The sequence below is a fragment of the Aedes albopictus genome, chromosome 2 (genome assembly GCF_035046485.1).
Source record: "Aedes albopictus strain Foshan chromosome 2, AalbF5, whole genome shotgun sequence".
NCBI lineage: Eukaryota > Metazoa > Arthropoda > Insecta > Diptera > Culicidae > Aedes > Aedes albopictus.
In genome coordinates, this window is record NC_085137.1 from 255,372,346 (window position 1) to 255,394,161 (window position 21,816).

At 41.1% G+C, this 21,816-nt stretch overlaps 1 non-coding gene across 4 annotated transcripts in view; it reads right to left on the reverse strand.

Annotated features, from left to right (window-relative positions):
- The window catches only part of LOC109428242 (mucin-2), a 362,414-nt gene that overhangs the window by 167,384 nt on the left and 173,214 nt on the right, over window positions 1–21,816 (reverse strand). For all 4 annotated transcript variants that reach the window (XR_009997698.1, XR_009997700.1, XR_009997699.1 and 1 more), the window contains exons 4-6: window positions 16,753–16,999; window positions 16,088–16,274; window positions 15,499–16,013 (exon numbers count right to left, since the gene is read on the reverse strand). This is a non-coding gene — a transcript (mucin-2). The remainder of the gene's footprint in view (window positions 1–15,498; window positions 16,014–16,087; window positions 16,275–16,752; window positions 17,000–21,816) is intronic.

Sequence of the window (21,816 nt, forward strand, 5' to 3'; positions counted from 1 at the left end):
CAACTACTGCATCAATTATTCTGCAACAACCACGATATTTCAGGCCGACTGGATGCAAGGCGTCTTAGTAAAGGTGCTCAAAAATGGTGACCTGACTGTATGCGATAATTATTGGGGAATCATGTTACTGTGTATCGTTCTCAAAGTCCTCTGCAGAGTGATCCTCAACCGGATACAGGAGAAGATTGACGCCACTTCGACGGCAGCAAGCAGGATTCCGTGCCAGACGCCCAAATAACACAGAAAACATATTTGAAAATGATATTTGAAAAAGATGTTGTAGTACAGTACTATAATCGTATCCGTACACATCTTATGTTGAAATCAGGTTTTAAATATGTAAGATAAAAACAAACCACTGAAAAATCTTATCAACCAGACCACAAGTTAAAGTAACGTTAATTTTACTTTGATTTCACAAGTAATTTATATAATTGTCTTCTTTTCATGAAAGATGGTATGAAAAAACATCAGCAGTACATAGTTATAACCTATGACTCAAGCATGTTGAAAATAAGTTATTTTTACGTATTAAATATGTTGGTGTATAAGTTTATCAGTCATTCCTTGAATATTATTTATGAAACATTGTACTTAAAAGTTTCCAGCTAATTGAACACCATCCATTACTCATATTGTATGCTTAACGATTGACGATGGACTTGATAATTCAATGTCGTTGTCCAGATTATAGGTGAATTAATAGAATATACCCTAAAATGTTTGACGACTGTGGAAGTCATTTTAGGCTTAATATGCCGATAGAAGAAAACCTCCATTGAACTCTACTTAATCGTCAGGCCTCCTGTCTACGCAATATCGCTTTGGGTACTTACGTGCCAGCCTAATCTCACAGAGAAACACTATTTTTGATTCCATTCGATTCAAAATTGGATTTGAATGATCGGAAATCCTTTTTTTTCTGATTGGTAGCAGAAACTGCAGTGGAACTTTGTTATTGTTTTACTTATGTTCAAAACAGGTATCTAAAACAAACAACCACATCGTTGTATGCCACAGGTCAAAGCGATGCGATGGCTGGCAATCGCCTAGGATGGTAATCTTTCAGTTCGGCCCTCTGCACCACCGTGGGTGCCCAGGACCGAAAGTAAGTAGTAGTGGCATACATCGTGAGCGATGTTGCTGAGGATGGCCGAAGACGCGACTGCTCGAGGTTTAAAGAATCTTTGAATATTGATTACTTATATTTATATGTATTTGTATCGACATTACATTGACCTTCTTTCTTGTGTACTGGAAACAAATATGACAACTTCCAGCTCTGCGGAAATAGTATGTTTTGGAACGATAAGCTAAAGGTTCTAGTCAGAGACTGTAGTAACGCGGAAGTACATCGTTTCAGCAATGCTGAAGGTATCAAATCTAGACTAGCGGAGGAAGAGACTTTGAGTCCGAATAGCATTTAACACAGTTTCTTCACCAATGTCAAAAAGGCCAAAATCCAAATCGTCGAAAGGAGTATTCGAATGTCTTCGATGGTCTGGACATGGTTGCGCTACAGAATGATTGAAGGCAGATCTTGGCACTACCGTAATCATTTTATTACAACGGGGTTAAGCAAGTCATGATTAATACTTAATCCTATATCATGAGTTTGCTTTTTCGCTCGTTATGTGGAGTAACCCGGCAATTAAATGTTGTGTGTATTATTAAGCATTCACAAATTGGTATACATTTCAAAGGTCATTCTTTTTTGACTGCCTTATTACGGACTAAAAAACTTCATTCACCAAAAAGCTGCTGGACCAATTCATTGTGAACTGTTGAATTTATCACGTACGTTCATCATGCTCTCCCTCGAGGTTCGAGGAAGGCATGCACAACAACACCGCCCTCACGTTCCACCTTTAAGCTTCAAAGCTGAGTTCTACCGTAAAAAAGCTCATTCCACGTTCCCTTCGTTATACTTCTACTGCCCGACTGGCCCGGACCATCCCTCCATAACGAGCGAACATCATTATAGTCATCATCTGCATCATCATCGCCAGCGCCGCCGTTCCAACATCAACATTCCACTCGCATATCCTTGGGAAACTTCCTAAAAAACAATACTCGAAATGGCAAAATTTGCAGCACGTTTTCTCTTTTCTCTCGGCATGTGGTGGCGGCATGGCATCTCCATATCATCATCATCGTAACTACAAACAATGCTGTAACTAACACATTGAGATTATCCACTTTGCACGTTTTTCCCATGGTTGGAACATAAAAATGTGCCGCTTGGAGAGTTTAACTCAACAACTTTGACGATTATCCTGGCTACGTCATCAAGACTATAGTAGTGGTGGGTACAACACAACTGCACAATGCACATGCATTTGGTAACACACACGGCAAGGACAAAGTCAGACGGACAAGCACTACGTTCAGATTTGCTGTGCTACTATATACTTGTTTTTGAAACTCACGTTTATAGTGTGATTGCGTTTTTTTACCATCTAGCAATGATTCTATTAATCAGTTTACGCTGTTTATACCAGTGCTGATTTAATTCACAGACCTTGATAGGAGTTATAAAATTCTGCGGCTCATAAAAGCACTGAGATTTCCTTATTGATATTATCCCTTTACATGTACTAGAAAACCCACAATCGACTGGGGAGACTTGATCCCTTTTCCAAATTTTCCTTCAACTTGAATGAAAACAAAAACAATATCCAATTTTCGTACAGAGTGCCAGGAAAATACCTATTGCAAATTTATATACATACAATAAAAAGATTTTGAATTATTGCTAAAGTTTTCTAAACTGGGTTTCTATGGAGGTCTTATGGTACTTACCTGGCCTCTGCTGTACATAGTAGCCGTCTCCATTCCACTCAGTCCATGGCTGTTTGTCTCCAGTTCCGCACTCTGCGTAGGGTCCGCAGATCGTCCTCCACTTGGTCGACCCACCTAGCTCGCTGCGCTCCACGTCTTCTTGTACCGGTCCGATGACTCGAGAACCTTTTTAGTCGGGTTGCTATCCGACATCCGGCTGGCGTGACCCGCCCACCGTAGCCGGCCGATTTTCGCGGTATGGACGATGGTTGGTTCTCTTAGCAGCTGATGCAGCTCGTGGTTCATTCGCCTTCTCCAAGTCCCGTATTCCATCTGCACTCCACCGCAGATGGTACGCAACACCTTCCGTTCGAAAACTCCAAGGGCGCGTTGATCCTCTGCACGTAGGGTCCATGTTTCGTGCCCATATAGGATGACCGGTCTAATCAGCGTTTTGTAGATGGTTAACTTCGTGTTATGGAGAACTTTATTCGATCGTACAGTTCTGTAAGCAACGATTTCCTGCCACAATGCGCCTCTGAATTTCTCTGCTGGTGTCGTTGTCGGCGGTCACCAGTGAGCCTAAGTACACGAATTCTTCAACCGCCTCGATTTCATCACTGTCGATATAAATTCGGGGTGGCGGGCGCGGTGATTCCTCCCTGGAGCCCTTTGCCATCATGTACTTTGTCTTCGACACATTAATGACTAATCCGATTCGCCTGGCTTTACTCTTCAGTCGGGTGTACGTTTCCACCATCGTCTCAAATTTACGAGCTATAATATCAATATCATCAGCGAAACCAAGCAACTGAACGGACTTTGTGAAAATCGTTCCACTCGTGTTTATCCCTGCTCTCCTTATACACCTTCTAACGCAATGTTGAACAGCAAGCACGCAAGACCATCACCTTGCCGTAACCCTCTGCGAGATTCGAAGGGACTCGAGAGTGTCCCTGATACTCGAACTACGCACATCACTCGATCCATCGTCGCCTTGATCAATCGTATCAGTTTATCCGGGATTCCGGTATTCGTGCATAATCTGCCATAGCTGTTCTCGATCGATTGTATCATACGCCGATTTGAAATCGATGAACAAGTGATGTGTGGGCACGTTGTATTCGCGGCATTTCTGCAATACCTGGCGGATGGCGAACATCTGATCCGTTGTAGCGCGTTCACCCATAAATCCAGGTGATAGACGGCGTCATTCATTCAAATCATACATATACACGATTGTTCTAAAAAATGTTAGGTTTCCAATTCCATATTAAAATTATTGATTATTAATTATTAAAATTTATGTGGTCAAAAGTATTTCTGCTACTAATCAACTTTATTTTCGTGGTTTATCACATCATTGAAATAAAAAAAAAATATATATATACAGGGTGTTAGGTTCCCGAGTGCAAACTTTTTAAAGGGTGAAAGAGGACCATAAATGGAGAAAAAAAATGTTCTACGCATATGGTCAAATCTCAACCGTTACGTAGTTATTGAACTTCCCATGTTTATGACTCTTATTGCCTTAACTGGCAATAACTTGAAAATGGTCAAACTTATCGAAGTTTTTTTTAACCTTATTCGAAAGATTATTGAATTTTCTAACAAATGGCATCTTTAAATCGATTGGTTTAGTTAAATAACTGAATTTTCTAGAGAAAAATAGCTAAAAATAGTGTATTTTTATTGGTTGTTGTCAATTATCTTTGAAACATGCGTAATAAATAAAAATTCTTTCTTTGGCAAAGTTGTGGTCCCTGTTACACTCTACAATTCGTTCTTCGACACCAAACTTCTAGCTCTTATCGTTTTCTTGCAATTTTGATTTAAATGTGCGCCACAATGCGCAAAAAAGTGCTTTCCATGACAGTTGCAAATTTATCATCTGAAATACGATGTTAAAATCAAAATTGCAACAAAACGATAAGAGATAGAAGTTTGGTGTCAAAGAACGAATTGTAGAGTGTAACAGGATCCACAACTTTGCCAAAGAAAGAATTTTAATTTATTACGCATGTTTCAAAGATAATTGACAGAAACCAATAAAAATACACTATTTTTAGCTATTTTGCTCTAGAAAACTTAGTTATCTAACCAAACCAATCTATTCAAAGATGCCATTTGTTAGAAAATTCAATAATCTTTCGAATAAGGTTAAAAAAACTTCAATAAGTTTGACCATTTTCAAGTTATTGCCAGTTAAGGCAATAAGAGTCATAAACATGGGAAGTTCAATAACTACGTAACGGTTGAGATTTGACCATATGCGTAGAACAATTTTTTTCTCCATTTATGGTCCTCTTTCACCCTTTAAAAAGTTTGCACTCGGGAACCTAACACCCTGTATAAAAAAAACTTTTTAAAAACATAGTTCAACACATGCCAAAGAGACTAATACATGTTTTAAAAACATGTATGGCATGTAGTGTTTGTATGAAACATTTTTTTGAACAAAGAATTCAAACTATGATCGATTTCATCTCGGAAAACGGTAATAAGTTGACTTCCGGACCTAACTTCAAACACTACAAGCATATCGATGTAAATCCTTTCCCAGTGCGCTCAACTTTAATGATAATAGATATCTCCTGGTATCACACTTACCCCATCATTCAGAGAGCATCTCGTTTCAAGCCAAAGGAAACGATTTTCCATGCAATCACCTCACCAAAAAGACTTCCTTATCTCGGTCAAGACGACTACAAAAGGAGCTTCCTGTGAGCTTTCTTCGACAGCCGAAGAATCACTATCAAAACACATCCAACTGCCCAGCATTCTAGCCGGCTCGTTTTCTTCCCATTTAAATTATTCAGTCGATCGGAAAAACCTATCAAATGGACATAAACGACCGAAGCGCGCTGGATGATGTCTTCTCAGGTACCTTACCGACCAACCGACGTTCCTGCATATCGTGTCCGGGGAAGTAAACGTTAGCTTCTTGAGGTGATGCCGTCCGTCATACAAAGTCACATCCCATCTGTCAGCCCACGTCGATTATTTATGTATCCATCTCTCCAGCGGACAAGTATGAATATATTAAACATGAGACACGACGGTCGTTCAGTCGAAGCCATTTGTCAACCTGGGCGTGTGGGAGAACTGTTCCTCCTCTTCTACCTTGCATACAGGAGGGAAATACACAGCACCTCTTTTCGTATCATACGTAAAATAGTTCACCCCATATCAATAGAGAGGCCGGAGGTCGGAGGCGCCCCGGAGGGAGATGAGAAAAACACGACCAAAAGAATCATGGACGATGAGCTACCGTTTTCATTTTCATAATCCGACGATCCTATCAAAAGCAACCTTTTATGCTCGGAGAAATGCTCTGCTCATCCTTCAATGGGAAGATAAATGATGGACGAGGGAACCGGGTGGTGTGGAAGTCTGACCGACCAGATGGGACAAGAGTGTGCGGTGCTACAGAAGGGAATGTTCGACATTTTTAATGCTTCTCGGCGGAGTATTGCCACACATAGATGTGGAAAAGGGTTTTCCCTAAATATTATGAAAACAGCGTTTTTTTAACCCATTTTCACGGCTAACTGGAGGTTATAGTTTACGGTTTTATTTATTGAAGCGGGGTTTCTCCGCTATTGGCAACGGAATTTTCATTTTTTCCTGTTTTGACGTGCCTGACTTGCAAATATTCGATTATTACTGAAAATTGAAAAAGCGTGTTCGTTGTATCGTGCAAGATCGTTATTGCAGCATAAGTATTTAAGACATATCCCTTTCGTGACGAACCAACACAATTGTGCTCTATTATTACTTTAGAGCTTTTAGTAGAACTTGTTACTTCAGACTCTAGTTTAATTTAAAAACACTTCACTAATACTTCACTTTTGCAAAAGAAAATAAAAAATGAATAACTCTTTTAACCCACGAGCGATCGCGCTGTTGTATTTTGTACAACACGTTGAAAAAATCTCGCTTTTTGTACTCAGCATTAGCGTGGTGCTGACGCAGGTAGTCAACCGCGCGAGTTACGGAAGGTTAAAGAAAACTAGAAAGGACGAGCAAATTCCTTTTAATTCTACTACTGTGCTTATCTTCGGACAGATAGGCCTATTTCGTCTGTGACTTACAGACTTCTTCAGTGTCGAGCACTTGACACTGAAGAAGTCTGTAAGTCACAGACGAAATAGGCCTATCTGTCCGAAGATAAGCACAGTAGTAGAATTAAAAGGAATTTGCTCGTCTTTAAAAGAGTTATTCATTTTTTATTTTCTTTTGCAAAAGTGAAGTATTAGTGAAATGTTTTTAAATTAAACTAGAGTCTGAAGAAACAATTGTGCTGTTGAGCGATGACGAGGTTGCATATTTTTTTCATCTGTTTAGTCTTTTTTTATGTGATGTAAACTGTTTTAATAAGTGAGCCATTACTTATACTTGTATGTGTGCTAACAAACTTTTGATAAAGTTGCATGTGAGATTTACCACAACAAGTTGAACAAAAAGTGGACTAAAATTGTAAAACATGAATAATTTGTATGTGTCGTATTTTCTTTTTATTTCTGATTTATTTGTGTAGTCAAAGCAAGAAATCGAAAGATAAAGAGTAGTTGTTCCAAATGAGGAACAACAATTTATAGCAAACTCCATTAGTGTAGGTAAGGCCCCAGGCGATGACGGAGGTCCGAACCTGGCCTCAAAAGTAGGTATTGCAGAGGCTCCCGAGATGTTCAGGTCTACTATGCAGAAAATTTACGACATGGAGGTGGGTCGGAAGTGCTTTCATCTTACCTCAGAAGTCCCGCAAGGTTCCATCCTGGGTCCGGTGTATGGAATGTACGACGTGTTGAGATTAGAGTTCCCGGTGTGGGTGGAGATCGTCGGCTTCGCTGACGACATTACGCTGAAAGTCTACGGTGAATCGATCGATGAAGTGGAGTTGATTACTGCCCACTCGATCAAGGTTGTGGAGGCGTGGATGGCATCCAGGAAACTGGAGTTGGCTCACCACAATACTGAGGTGGTGGTTGTGAACAACCGAAGGGCGGAGCAGCAAGCGATGATCAGTGTAGGCGATTGCACTATCACTTCGAAGCCCTCCGTCAAACACTCGGGGGTGATGGTTGATGATAAGCTTACCTTCGGTAGCCACGTTGATTACGCAAAAGAACCTCCACAGCTATAGCGACACTAACTCGGATGATGTCCAATAGCTCTGCGGTGCATGCTTCTGGCTAATTTTGCTACGTCCATACTAAGATATGACGGCTCAGCTTGAGGCACGGCGCTATGTACCAAAAGCTACTGTGGTAAGCTGGAATGTACTTATTAGACCGGCCCAAATACAAAAATGTCGAAAAATTCCACGGGGCACCCTCTAGAATCGTGCCTTTGGATGAGAAGAGCAATCTGTGAAAATTTCAGCTCAATCGGTTAAAAACTGAGCTGGCGCAAATGAGTTGAAGGTTTGTATGGGATCTTCAGTCCAAATATATGGGAAATTGGATGACCTCCAGTCTCTCATTCAGCACGCTGGTTGAAAGAGTTTTATTTGGCTCATAATTTAAAAAATAATAGTTGATACCCTAAGGAACAACTTTGTAGAAGACCATGTAATGATAAAACTTAATTTAGTTGCGGTTTCAGCTAACGAAAGCAGGATGAGGACATCTTCCCCTGTTTACTCTCGGTTGTTACATGCAGCACGTGTTTGCAGTTCAAAACTACAGTTTTACATCATAGGCGGCTATGTTGTCCTTCATTTCAATTGCTCACGCACGTGGGCGGGTATCGAAATAGTGAAGGATTACATAGCTGCCTATGATGTAACGCGCAAGCTTCGACCGACAAACACGTGCTGCATGTAACAACCGAGAGTAAACGGGGGAAGTTGTCCTCATCCTGCTTTCGTTGGCTGAAACAGCAACTAAATTAGGTTTTATCATGATATGGTCTTCTACAAAGTTGTTCCTTAGGGTATCAACTACCATTTTTTCAATTCTGAGCCAAATCGAACTCGCTGAACCGGCGTACTGAGTGAGAGACTGTAGGTCATCCAATTTCCCATATATTTGGACTGAATATCCCATACAAACCTTCAACTCATTTGCGCCAGCTCAGTTTTAAACCGATTGAGCTGAATCTTTCACAGATTGTTCTTCTCATCCAAAGGCACGATTCTAGAGGGTGCCCCGTGATTTTTTGCAACTTTTTTTTCTCGCCATACAAATGTGGGCCGGTCTAGTACTTATAGGCTAATGTGCCTGAGGGTTGCGAGCGCGTACCCTACTACACGGAACCAGAAATCAACCCAAATATAGGTTCTTTTCACTCATATCGGCTCTTCCGTGCGAGAACATAAATTTGGCTATACCGCGTTAAAGCTCTAAGTGGGTAGTTTCCGTTTGATGCCGGCAGCAAATTGCAACCCATCGCAAAGTTCTTTCTACCTAGCGTTAACTTTCGAAGTACCCTAGTGGGTTGAAATAAACCCACTTTTGGGTAAACGGCAAAAAATCCAAATTTGGCTTCTCGCACGGACATTATCGGCTAGGTAGCTGCTTCTCGCTTTGTTCTTGACAACAATGCGAGCGGGAGAGCGAGGAAACAACCCACTGCTGGGTTAAAAGTTCAAGCGGTATACTTATTTTTGCGTTCTTTTAACGTATTTTTAGGTAATCTGTTTTTTCCGTGTATGTCACACGATGCACTCTGCATCATCTCTGGTATGGTGCCAATCAGTATCCTTATCTGGGAAGACATAGAGTGTTTCGAAATGCGCGGAACAAGAGACATTAGCAGTGCTGCCAGATTGGCCTCCATGGCCAAATTGCAGCGCGCGTGGGATAGTTCCACCAAAGGAAGGTGAACCCACAGGTTGATCCAGAGAGTAGACAGCTGGGTTAACAGGCGCCATGGGGAAGTAACATTCCATCGGTCTGAGATCCTTTCAGGCCATAGTTGCTTCCGACAGTATCTTAATCGTTTCGGTCATACGGTTACTCCCGAATAGTCCGGTTTGTGCTGGTTTAGAGGATACGGCGGAAAACGTTTTGTCCGTGTGCCCGCGTTTTCGCACACCGCATGCTTGCCACAGACCGGTAATCGGGCGAAACAGCTTATCGAATGCTAACGGCCAGCGATGCGTAAACTTTGCAGCCTCCCGTAGTATGATAGTCCGAAGCACTTTCTTCCCCCGCAAAGATATCCACAAAGCCACCTGGAGATCACCCGATCATCAAACAACACCAAATCGACCACGTTCTAATCGACGGTAAATTCTTCTCGGATATAACCAATGTCCGCACATATCTCAGTGCGAATATAATAGTTTCGGACCATTCCTTAGTCGCTGTATGCATGCGCTCAAAACTTTCGACAGTTATTACCACGCGTCGAAGTCGAACGCCGCGGCTCAACATCGAGCAGCTGCGTAACGTAGAAATGGGTCAAAACTACGCGCAGCAGCTATCAGTGGCCCTACCAACGGAAGAGCTGCTTGGCGTAGCTACACTTGAAGATATCTGAATCTAGTACATCAATATAATATCAGAATCTTTGAAGCAATGATGATTTCGTATAGAAACTACTATATATGTGTAATATGCGTAATATGCACCCTCAAATCTTTCCGGCCGAGAGTTTGAACTTAGTTTTGAAAGAAGATCCATTGTAAATCAAACATGATGTTTACCCATATAAATAAAAAAAATGAAAAATGGCTAAAAACATGTTAAAAGATTTTTTTGTCATCCTCGTCGCGTCTTTTTCGTAAGGTTTTGAAGGTCTTATGATCATCTATTTAACTGGTGTCTTTCATAGCTAAGTTTGTAAATTTACAGTTACAATTCATCATCATGTTTACTGACGGGGATAAGATTCGATTACGGTCTCGCTAAATGGTTTTTCTGTATATTTGAACAGATTTCACGGCTAGAGTGAAAGCATGACCCTGAATTAACATGAAATAAATGAATTTCACATCAATTAACTACTCTGTACAATGTGCGAACTTTTGCTCCGTATAATGCGTATGGAGCAAAAGTTCGCATTGGAGTACTTGTTTTAAAAATGGTTATACTAAAACTACAAAAGGAATGCGAAAATATCTTGTACTACGTTTTGAAGGTAACATGATAGGGACCCATTTAACGAAGAAAAACGATATTATTTTCTTTTCATTTAATAATTATTTTGAGAAGTCTTTTAGGTACGTACTTTTGCCCCGCATTACTCTACACTGGGTCATTACCAAGATTTGGGAGAAGGAAGTTTTACCGGAGGAGTAGATGGAAGGTATCGTGTGTCCCATCTACAAAAAGGGCGACAAAAGGGCGACAATTGCGCGATCACACTACTGAGCGCTGCCTACAAGATACTCTTTCAAATTTTATGCCGCCTTCTATCACCGATTGCAAGAGAGTTCGTGGGGCAATGCCAGGCTGGATTCATGGATGAATGCGCTACAACGGACCAGATGTTCTCCATCCGCCAGGTGTTTCAGAAATGCCACGAATACAACGTGCCCACACATCACTTTTTCATCGATTTGAAATCGGCGTATGATACAATCGATCGAGACCAGCTATGGAAGATTATGCACGAGTACGCATTCCCGGATAAACTGATACGATTGATCAAGGCGACGATGCATCGTGTGATGTGCGTAGTTCGAGTATCAGGGACACTCTCGAGTCCCTTGCCGAGGGTTACGGCAAGGTGATTGTCTTTCCTGCTTGCTGTTCACCATTGCGTTCGAGGGTGTAATAAGGAGAGCGGGGATAAACACGAGTGGGACGGTTTTCAAGAAGTCCGTTCAGCTGCTTTGTTTCGCTGCTGATTATTGATATTATTGCTCGTAAATTTAAGACGATGGCGGAAACGTAAATCCGACTAAAGAATGAGACCAGGCAAATCGGACTAGTCATTAATGTGTCGAAGACAAAATACATCATGACAACCCAGACAACCAGGAATCGCATAAGGATGCACAGTGTACATCGTATGAAGTATTATTTCAAGTCACTATCGTATATATGTACGGTTGAGAGACAATTTCCATCGCATATGATGCTATTTTTTGAACTTATTGCGATGTATCTGATAATATCATATAAGGGTGCAAATTAACTTTTATCTTGTACGACTACAACGTAGTAGACGATATTCTGATGATTTATTGCGACGAACTTTAAACATTCGTAAAAGCGTTCGAGCGAACTCGCAAAGTGTCAATTGAATTCGCATAATTGCGTACTGCTATGGTAATACGACTTCGCATGGTACTTTTCATGTTATGTCAGTTTATCTCGCATTGGTGTATAAATTTAATCGCATAAAAGTAAAAATAAACTCATTAAAATGTGCATACAAACTCGCATAAGCTAGAATCGTTAACGTTGGCATATTGCGATGTGATACGTGATAACAATGAAATTGTTATGCTATGTATACAGTATTTATCCTCTGAATATGAATCTGACGGTACAGATCTTGGCGTTATACCTCAATATGTTTATGCTACATCTTCCGTCGCGATATCACTTCAGTTACGCGTAGAGGGTCTTGTTTCCCGGACTGAAAAAAATCCTGGGATTCGGGATTTTTATTTTCCAAATCCCGGGATTTCCCGGGATCCCGGGAAAAATCTAAGTTCTCTAAAAAAACGATGAAAAAGTTAATGGAACGATTTATTAAGCACTTTTAATTAAATTCGATCAACTAATAACTATTATATTTGAAAGAAAATACATCTATATATATATAAATGAGTTTGATGTACCTTTGAGGCAACAAAACTCACGAACGGGTGAACCGATCAGAATGACCCTTGCATGGTTCGATTCGTATTCATGGTGGCTGTGTTTATAAGTAGTAAAAATTTTGAAAATCATCTAACAAAGTCAGAAAATTGATAAAGTATTGATTTTCCATGAGCTGGGAAGGAAATCAACACGACTAAAATGAAATCAATCTAGAGTGCGGTGCTATTTTGAGCTAAACAGTTGTCAAACCATTACAAGTCGGCAAGACAAAGTTTGCCGGGACAGCTAGTATTTCATAGATATTTGATTGTGTGAGGGCAGTTGGAGACATTCAAAGGTATTTGAAAATTTTCAAATAAAGTTCATCTTCTTCCGCAATAGGTTAACTTGGGCTATAGGTTAAGTTCTGCCTTACTTATCCGAAGGATTTTTTTTGATGATATTTCTAGAGTAATCCCTTATAATTCACCCTGAGACGTGAATGAATTCTGTTTGAGAATTTTATGAGGGAATTAAAATGGTAGTGTTAGAATGGTGATTTGAAAATTTCAAACGGCAATTTCTCAAGATATTATTTGTCCGCATTTTGTTTTTTTTTTCTTTAAGAAAATGTGTGACTATTTCAATTATATGTTCATGTTCAATTATATGATATACATTCATGTTAACATTTCAGAATTTCGATTAGTTTTTTTGGTGAAATACATTGAAGAAACTGTGGAAAAAATCCTGAATAATTCAAGACAGACTTCTTGTTAAACTGATATGAATATCTTCAAAAATATCCTTATAAAATTCTTTCGAAAATTTATTTATGATTTCCATTTCAACATTTCCATCCCAAAAGTCCATTGATCTTTTTTTTTTGATTTATTTGGCAGGATGACAAGGTATTAAATTATATTCTTCGATTTTATTGTACGATTCGCTTTATTTATTTTTTTTTGCGATTTGATATCGCTCTGTTTTTCGCCATAAATCATCACAGAAATTTCTGCTGAAGATCTAAGAACGGTGTGCTGTTCCTTCTTGTAAATAAATTACTGATTTCTCTTAGAAATGTTGTCAAAATTATCACTTGTATTATCTCTAGTGATTGTTGAAATGACCTCCGCAGAAAATTTCACCTGGACTTAAGAACAAAATGTCTCAACGAATATCTTTACGAAATCGTCAACAAATATTTTAAAGATTGTCAAAGTCCTGCAGAGGTTAGGGATTGTTTATCCGTTTTCTTTTGAAAATTCTGCTAATTTTCCTCATAATTTAAACGTAAATGTGCAAGCAATTGATCAGGGCTGTTGAATATTATATAACAACACAGTATTCTTAAGGGATAACTCCAGAAACATCTAAAAATATTTGCAACAGTTTACATATTTCACATATTGTAAAAATGTTGAACATTGCCATAAATTCCAAGAATACTACCAGAACAATCTAGCTTAAAATAAATCATTTTATTTCACATTCCGATATTCTGTCTGTTGATTCAGTTTGATTATAATTGTAATGTAACGCCACATAAATGAACATAAATGAAAAAGGGAAAGGCAGTAATAAATTGTAAAATGTAAAATCTATGTAAAAACAAAAGATTTCGGCTCAGTTATGCCCATGTGGCGCCCGAGCCTTCCAAATAAACGAATAAGTAAAAAAAATGAAAAATGAATGACATAAATTCAGCCACAATATCTTTGGTTTAATTAGTTGGACTTTCATCTAAACTTGATTTAAGTAGAAATAAACTATACCTGACAAATAGCGTAGAATTGGATGGAAAAAGGAAACATTGACAAAAAGAAAATTTCAAAGGGAAAAGATTTGTTTTAGTATTGCCATTTTTTATTTTCGGGAAATCCCGGGAATTTCTGAAAAATATCCCGGGATTCGGGATTTTTGTCCCGGGAAATCCCGGGCAAGACCCTCTAGTTACGCGGTACACAATAGATAATGTTTGTTTCAGAACATATTTTAATATGTACATTAGCCTGGGAAAATACAAAAAATGGAAAAACTCTAACTCCTGTATACTTTTTAAGTTCCACTTTGGTCCCATATCAACTGTGCAAAATTTCAGATCGATCGGAAAAACTATATTTTAGCGCCCGCCATTCTTAGTTTTTCATACGATTTACTATGGGAAAATTTTACTTCTGCAAAGAAAAATCGCTAGGAGTCATCCCTAGATCCCTAAAAATAAGTCGATGAATGATTTCTGTAGAAAATTTCACGAGGAACCATACCTCCGAAGACCGCAAACCGATGCGACGTTCGTGGAAAAAGTTATGAGGCTTCGCCCGATCGATAAAATGACGAGATTTTATTGTTTATTGTTATTCCTTACATGTTAAACAGCGTTGGCATGCCATTCGGTTTTCAGTCAATAACTTTTTCCACATGCCTTAGATCGCTTTGCGGACTTCGGAGGGTTGGTTCCTCGTAAAATTTCCAACAGAAATCATTCATCGATTTATTTTTAGGGGTTAAGGGGCAACCTGTGGCGATTTTTCTTTGAAAATGTGATTTTCCCCATAGTAAATCGTATGAAAACTTAAAATGGTTGGCGCTAAAATATAGTTTTTCCGATCGAGCTGAAATTTTGCACAGTTGATATGGGACCAAAATGGAACTCAAAAAGTGTACAGGAGTAAAATGTCTTTTGGTGTCCCACGCTAATGTACATATTTTTTGGAGTTTCCAGGAAAATATTTGGACACATAATCTTCTTTTATCTGACGAATGTGTAAAAATCTAGAAATATCCTTCGAAAGTTGTTTTCAGATCCCAAAAAAAAAAAAAAAAAGATTTTATTACTCAATGACCAAAAATGCAGGGATTTACCATGAGTGTACCGATTTCTTGATGAAACATTAGAAAGTGGAATCAGGCTGTCAACCAACAACGTCCAACCGACACTTCCCGCCAGTTTCTTATACTATATTCTAATGATTTTTTATCTTGTTAAAATCATGAAGCACTAGACACTTACCTTACTGCACGCCGAAACCTTAGGCATCGCCAGCGGATCTTCGAAACTAGCCGGATCGTCCAGGTTGACCTCCCACGCAATGCTGTGCCGTTTGCTGGGGGTTACCGGGGCCGACAACGACGGAGGAGGAGGAACCGTCGGTGGCCCCGGCGGTGGCGGAAGAGACGATTCCTCCAGTGAATCATCGGAGAACCGTTCCTCATCGCTGTCGTCGTGTGCCGTCCGCTGTCGGGTGTAGTCTGCGCTGGCAGCAAATATCCGATTGCTGATTAGATTATTATTGTAGTTGATGTTCAGCTGGACGCCATGCGAGGGCGAAAGGGACGAGTTGTTTTCGAATTCGTTATTTTCCGGTGACGAATTCTCCTGCGATGACGAGTTGTCCGAGTTGTAGGCACCTTTTCGATAGAGGTCCCTGTGGCGCTCGATTGAGCTCTGTAGATTTCGGGACGCCCGCCGCGGTGGCGACGCTCTACCGGGGTAAATTGTGACGGGATGCTCGTTCACTATAGGTTCTGTAAGTACACGGGTAGGGAAATCACGGTAACAGGATTTAATTTTCCCTGGTAAACATTGTTAGGACACAAACCTGGCAGTCGCGTCATCCCCCGCAGGACGGCATCATGCACCGCGCTGATTCCGATTCCGCCGAGTTTGTTCCGACCGTCGTCCAGACTGCCTCCACTTGGTTCGCTCGGGCCGGTCTGTTTGGGCGGGCTGGAGCATGGAAGACTTGCGTATCGTGTGGGTAAAACATTGGAGGGACGAGTTTTTGGCTGGAAAGAAAGAGTGCAACAACGGACGGTTCACTACCAACTATCAAGCATTATTCATAAACCCATTAAGATCTGTCTGGGAAAAATATGGGATGCTTTTAGCCGCTATCGTGATTTAGCAATTTTATCGAAGTTTTAATATTGTTTAGTGCTACGAATCCCATTATTGTTGTTCAATGTGGAACCTTATAGTTGACTATTATTTTCAATGGCGGCTGTAAATATTAAATAGTAAAGCATCAGAGACGTATGCCTAAGAGGAGAAGTCTCTCTAAACAACAAAAGGTAATAGTATTTTTCAAGTAAACATAATTTTCGCTATACGCATAGTTTTTTCACTACCCAAAAAACATGGGGTAATTGCACGTGCAACGACAGAAAGACCCGCATTCAAAGAAACGAAAAGAGTTTTCCCCTATTCACCCACCCGATGGAGACGCATGGTTTCCTAGACACCCACATTGATCGTATTACTCACCAGTGTCGTCTGGGTTGGACTCTTGACAATGACCGTGTTGTCATTGGAGGAGGGTTTGTCGCTCGTCGTCGTCGAACTACTAATCGAGTCGGAGTTTCGCACCAGATTTCTCGTCCGCCACTCACTGTGACTGTGGCTGTGTGGATGGCTGATGATGCCGCTGCTGTGATGGACCGGGCTCCGATTGTTGCTACTGCTACTGGTGGTACTGTTGGTCCTTCGACTGGGTGATGTGGTTGGGGATATCCTGGAAGAAAAAAGGAAAAACAAAATCTTGAACCAATGTCTGCATGTCTTAAGATAATTCGCACGTCTGCACGATTTGGTGAAAGTTTAAAAAAAGTTTGTGTCGAATAAATGCGGAAGAAGCGAAAACAGCATTTGAATGCATAAAATATTACAAAATACAACGACCGCAACGAGCATAATTCAAATCTGAATGCAAATGGTTAGTCTTGTGGCGCTCGAGGAACGAATGAAAGAACGAATTCATCTCTCATTTGCGCTTCGGGAACAATTTGCACCAAACTTTCGCAGAGATAAATCAAGTGCTGGTGTTTATTATTTTTATTGTCTTTCGCTTCTACCATAGAATGGCGGGTTCTGGCGGTGTTTGCTCACATAGGATTACCTAAGCTACAGTAGTGCTCAAAAGTCATTGGAGTTTTTTGTTATATACCGTAAACCGGGGTCAAATTGATCAGCGGGGTGAAATTGATCACTCGGGTACTACATTGTAATTCCATACTAGGAACTCTTAAGCGTCGTAATAATCCTAAACTTTTTACGTCATCTGATTCGTAGATGTCTAGAGATGAATGTAGACTTTTATTTTTTTAGAAAAAAGTTAGTTTGGCCTTATTTTTTCAAGGAATTTGCAATGTATTTCTCATTTAGCTGAAATCATTGCTACTAAACAATGCATTGCTAATAGGACTTCCCGTGAATTCTATGTTTTAACATTTTTGTAGAGCCTTGGTTGGGATGTAATGCAGCTAATCAGAACATGAAATAGTTATAAAAAAGTTCATTTTATGAAGAAATAGTCATTTGCTGTGATAGAAATCACTTATTTCAAATGAAATTGCCTACCTATAGGCGTTTGAGGGGAAATTTCAAAATTTAGTTTTGCATTTAAAGTATTAAATTCACTAGTCGTAAGATTTTAGACGCGTTATTCGGTTTTAGAAGAGCAAAATTAAGCGGTGAAGGAAATTTTCCTTTCCAACCGATGCCTTATTGTATACTGATCAATTTCGCCCCAAAGTGGCATTTCCAATATTTTGACATTTGAAGTTATATAACTTAAACTTTAAATTTGTTGAACAAAATTCTGTTACATGGTTGGTTCCATGGAGTTCCACTGGGTACTGGTTTTACAGAAATTCTTTTGGCAATATTTGAACAGGCACTGATGTTATCCACAAAAGTTATTTTAAAGTGATCAATTTGACCCCGGATTACGGTACTTCCCATCTTCCAGTTGTTCTTGCCAATGCATTGGTTGCAATGGTTGAAGGATTTAGAATTTGCGTCTTGGACAATGTAAAAATACGTCGAAAAACCTCAATTTTCGTCGAATACTCGTAATGTTTTTGAAAGCAAAGATGTTTTTATATGGCAATCGCTACATTTAAACATTTATCATATTTACAATAGCACATAACTATCATATTCACGCCACAATATCCGTTTTGGGCTCGGCTTCGAGGTCGCGAGGATCACATTTTCGTTTTGTGTAAGGTCATGGGTTCAATTCAATTTCCAGTCGCGGTACCAATAGTTTCTCGTCAAGCCAACACTAATCGTTGATTGACACTGGCCCTTCTTTTTGAGCACTAGCCCGACCCTTATTTTGCAAAAATAGGAAATGTTACAAGTTCGTTGTTGAAAAGTGATCGTTTTAGCTAAGAAAAGATCGTATCGAATTTTGAAGTCCGTATCTCAAGGCTAAGTGGTCCCTCAAGGGGGCTTAAAATTGTCAAAAATGATATGGGATTTTTTTTTTCGACGCAAAAATCGCTATTATACCAAAACCGATGACTAGACCGGTGCAAGAATTCTGGGAGCCTGGGAGTCGTGAGTTCGATTCATACCAGAGCACGTGTTTTTTTTTTGCAAAATTAAATCTCAATTTGTTCATCAAACACGTGTTTCTGTTGTGACACTATGGACTAAAGTCGACGCTGTCTTCCGCCCCAGAAAATCGTGGCGTGGCCTTAAATTACGTTTCTGACCTGTACCCAGCTTAGGCAACTAACTGAATGGAAGTAGGTTCAGATTAACACTCCTGATTAGCGCTGATCCGGCTCTGAGCTCAATCTCCACGACAAGAATGGCCTCCATGCTTGCAAAGATAACCACCAGGATCATTTCATTTGCAGTGAGGGATAGCGGCTCTAAGAAGGACCCAACATAAATGACGAGTACTACTAAATTTATTATCAACAATGCATTGTTGCAATGTGATCGAGAGTGAAGAGGCAGAGCGGACGGCGTTGAACCCGGTCGCGCGAGGTGAACTGGTGAGATCGCCACTACGTGGGGCTGGTGTGTCCACCAGCGATCAGATGGCAGGAGGTTCAACAGGAGGAGCACGAGGCGGCGCAGCACCGGCCGAGGAAGCGCAAATGACCGGCGCGGATTTCACGCGTGCGTTGAACAGCAACAGGAACGGGCTACCAAAAATGTTGGTAGTCGCCGAACAGCTGGACTAGCTGATCGGCTACACGAGCGGGCGGAACAACATCAGCAAGGACCTATAGCAGGGCCTGCTGAGGCTCCGCAAATTGCTGGCTCTGGCCAAGAAGGAGTATGATCTCCTGGTCAAAGAGAGGAGAGCCGCTGATGCGAGCCGGGAGGCGCGGTCCACCCATTGGACAGCATTTCTTTATGCTGACAACGCGAATATGCAGTATGAAAGCATGCAGCTCGCCGGAACCGTAGCGAAGAGGTCAAACCGCCCTACGGCTCGAGCTGCATAGTCAAAACCTGCAGAGGAGACGCGTCCCAGGAAGAGGGCGAAATGGTGAGTTGGTCGAAGCTAAAATTGAACAGTTGCTGTGACAGTCAGTCTCGGAGTAAGTTAGATATCGTCCTACTATCGGACCCATCTCGCTTCCCTTCCGATAACGGGAACTGGGTAGCGGATAAGATAAAGCTAGCGGCATTTGTACAACCGGTCGTTTTCCGATCTAGGAAATATTATCCACGTCGGACGAAGGCTTCGCAATAGTGAAGATCAACGGGGTGTACTATTGCAGTTGGTACGCCCCCCTCCCGTCCATGCTGGATTCGCTATCATGTGCACTAGTGGGATTGAGTGCCGTGGTCATCGGTGGAGACTTCAACGCCTAAGCGGTTGAGTGGGGGTAGCCGCTCGACTAACGCGAGAGGCTGGGCAATACTCGAAGCTATGGCTAGACTGAACGTAGATGTCGCGAACACAGGCGACAGAAAACAAAAACTACAGTAGGAACGGCGCAGAGTTCATCGTTGACGTGACGATCTGGATCCCTGTTCTAAACCCCAGCTCGGACTGGAGGGTCGACGATGGATACACGCACAGTGACCATGATTCGATACAGGGTGGAATACGGAGGAAAATGGCAACAACCGAAAGTCATCGACCTTCATCGGTGATGGATGACCTCGCGCTTTGCTAAGGAACTGTCTTTAAACATCGTAGACTCAAATTTGGTCATCTCAGACCCTCCCCATCCCCCCTCGTAGACTTTTGTCCATACAAAATTTTCGAAATTTGCATGAAGCGTAGAATTTCGCCAAAACCCCCATTCCCTTCTAAGAGTCTACGTAGTTTATGGACAGACCCTAAATCGGCATTTGTGGAGCATATGGAGGGTAGCACCGACGATCTATCCAGCGATGATCTAGTCGGAACCCTAAGCCGTGCATATGACTCTGCTATGCCAAGGCGATCCCCACCCAGAAATGGACGCAAATCGGTATACTGGTGGTGTTCACAAATCGCAAAACTTCACGCATCCTGCCTAAGCGCTAGAAGGAGGATGCAAAGAGCTCGCACCGATAAGGGTAGAGTGGAGCGAAGTGAGGCCTGCAAGGAGGCTAAACTGGCACTGAACAAAGAGATTAGGGCGTGTAAGCGTGCGTGCATCGAAAATCTCTGCCAGACAGCCAACACGCCAACAGCGAAGTCATGGCCAAAACTAAGGGCGCTTTAGCACCCACATAATGCTCCCCCGAGATGTTACAGAAGATCGTGGAAGCGTTGTTCCCACGCCACGATACAAGAACATGGGCCTCCGTCCCCTAAGGCCAAACCGGCCAAAGCGAGGTCATTCGGTAACGAATGACGAGCTCATCGCAATAGCGAAGTCGCGCTTAAGTTGACATGGCACCGGGTCCGGACGGTATCCCGACAGTAGTCCTCAAGACGGCCATCGAGGCTAGCCCTGACGTGTTCAGAATGGCTATTCAGATATGCCTAAACAGAGGAGAATTTTCGGAGAGGTGGAAAAGTCAAAGGAGACATAGGAGGCATTGCTGAAACAATGATAAATATTTGAAGATATCCCAGGAATGAAATCCTTTAGGTTTTCCAGGAGGATACACCGAAGGCAAGGCTCATAGGAAGATTTCAATAAGTTTTTCAATAAATCCCTGGAGAAATTCTTAGAGAAATCCCTGGAAGAATTCCGGGAGGTATTACAGTAAGAACTTCTGGAGGAGTCCAAGGAGGAATTGCTGAAAGAATTACAGCAGGAATAGCTTGATAAATCAAGCTGAAATTCTTGCAGGAAGACCAAGAGGAGTTCCTGGAGGAATCCCATGAGAAATTTATGAAAGAATCCTTGGATAAAATATCTTGGGTAAATATTCCTGGTGGAATCACCGGAGAGCTTCTGAAGAAATCACATAAAAAATATCAGGAGGTATTATTAGAAGGATTCTGGGATGTATCATTGTAGAAATCTCAGCAGAAATCCTAGGAGGAATTGCTGGAGGATACTATACAGGAATTTCTAGAGAATCCCTATCAGGAATGCCTGGGGGAATCCAAAGATAAAATCCTTGGAATACCTA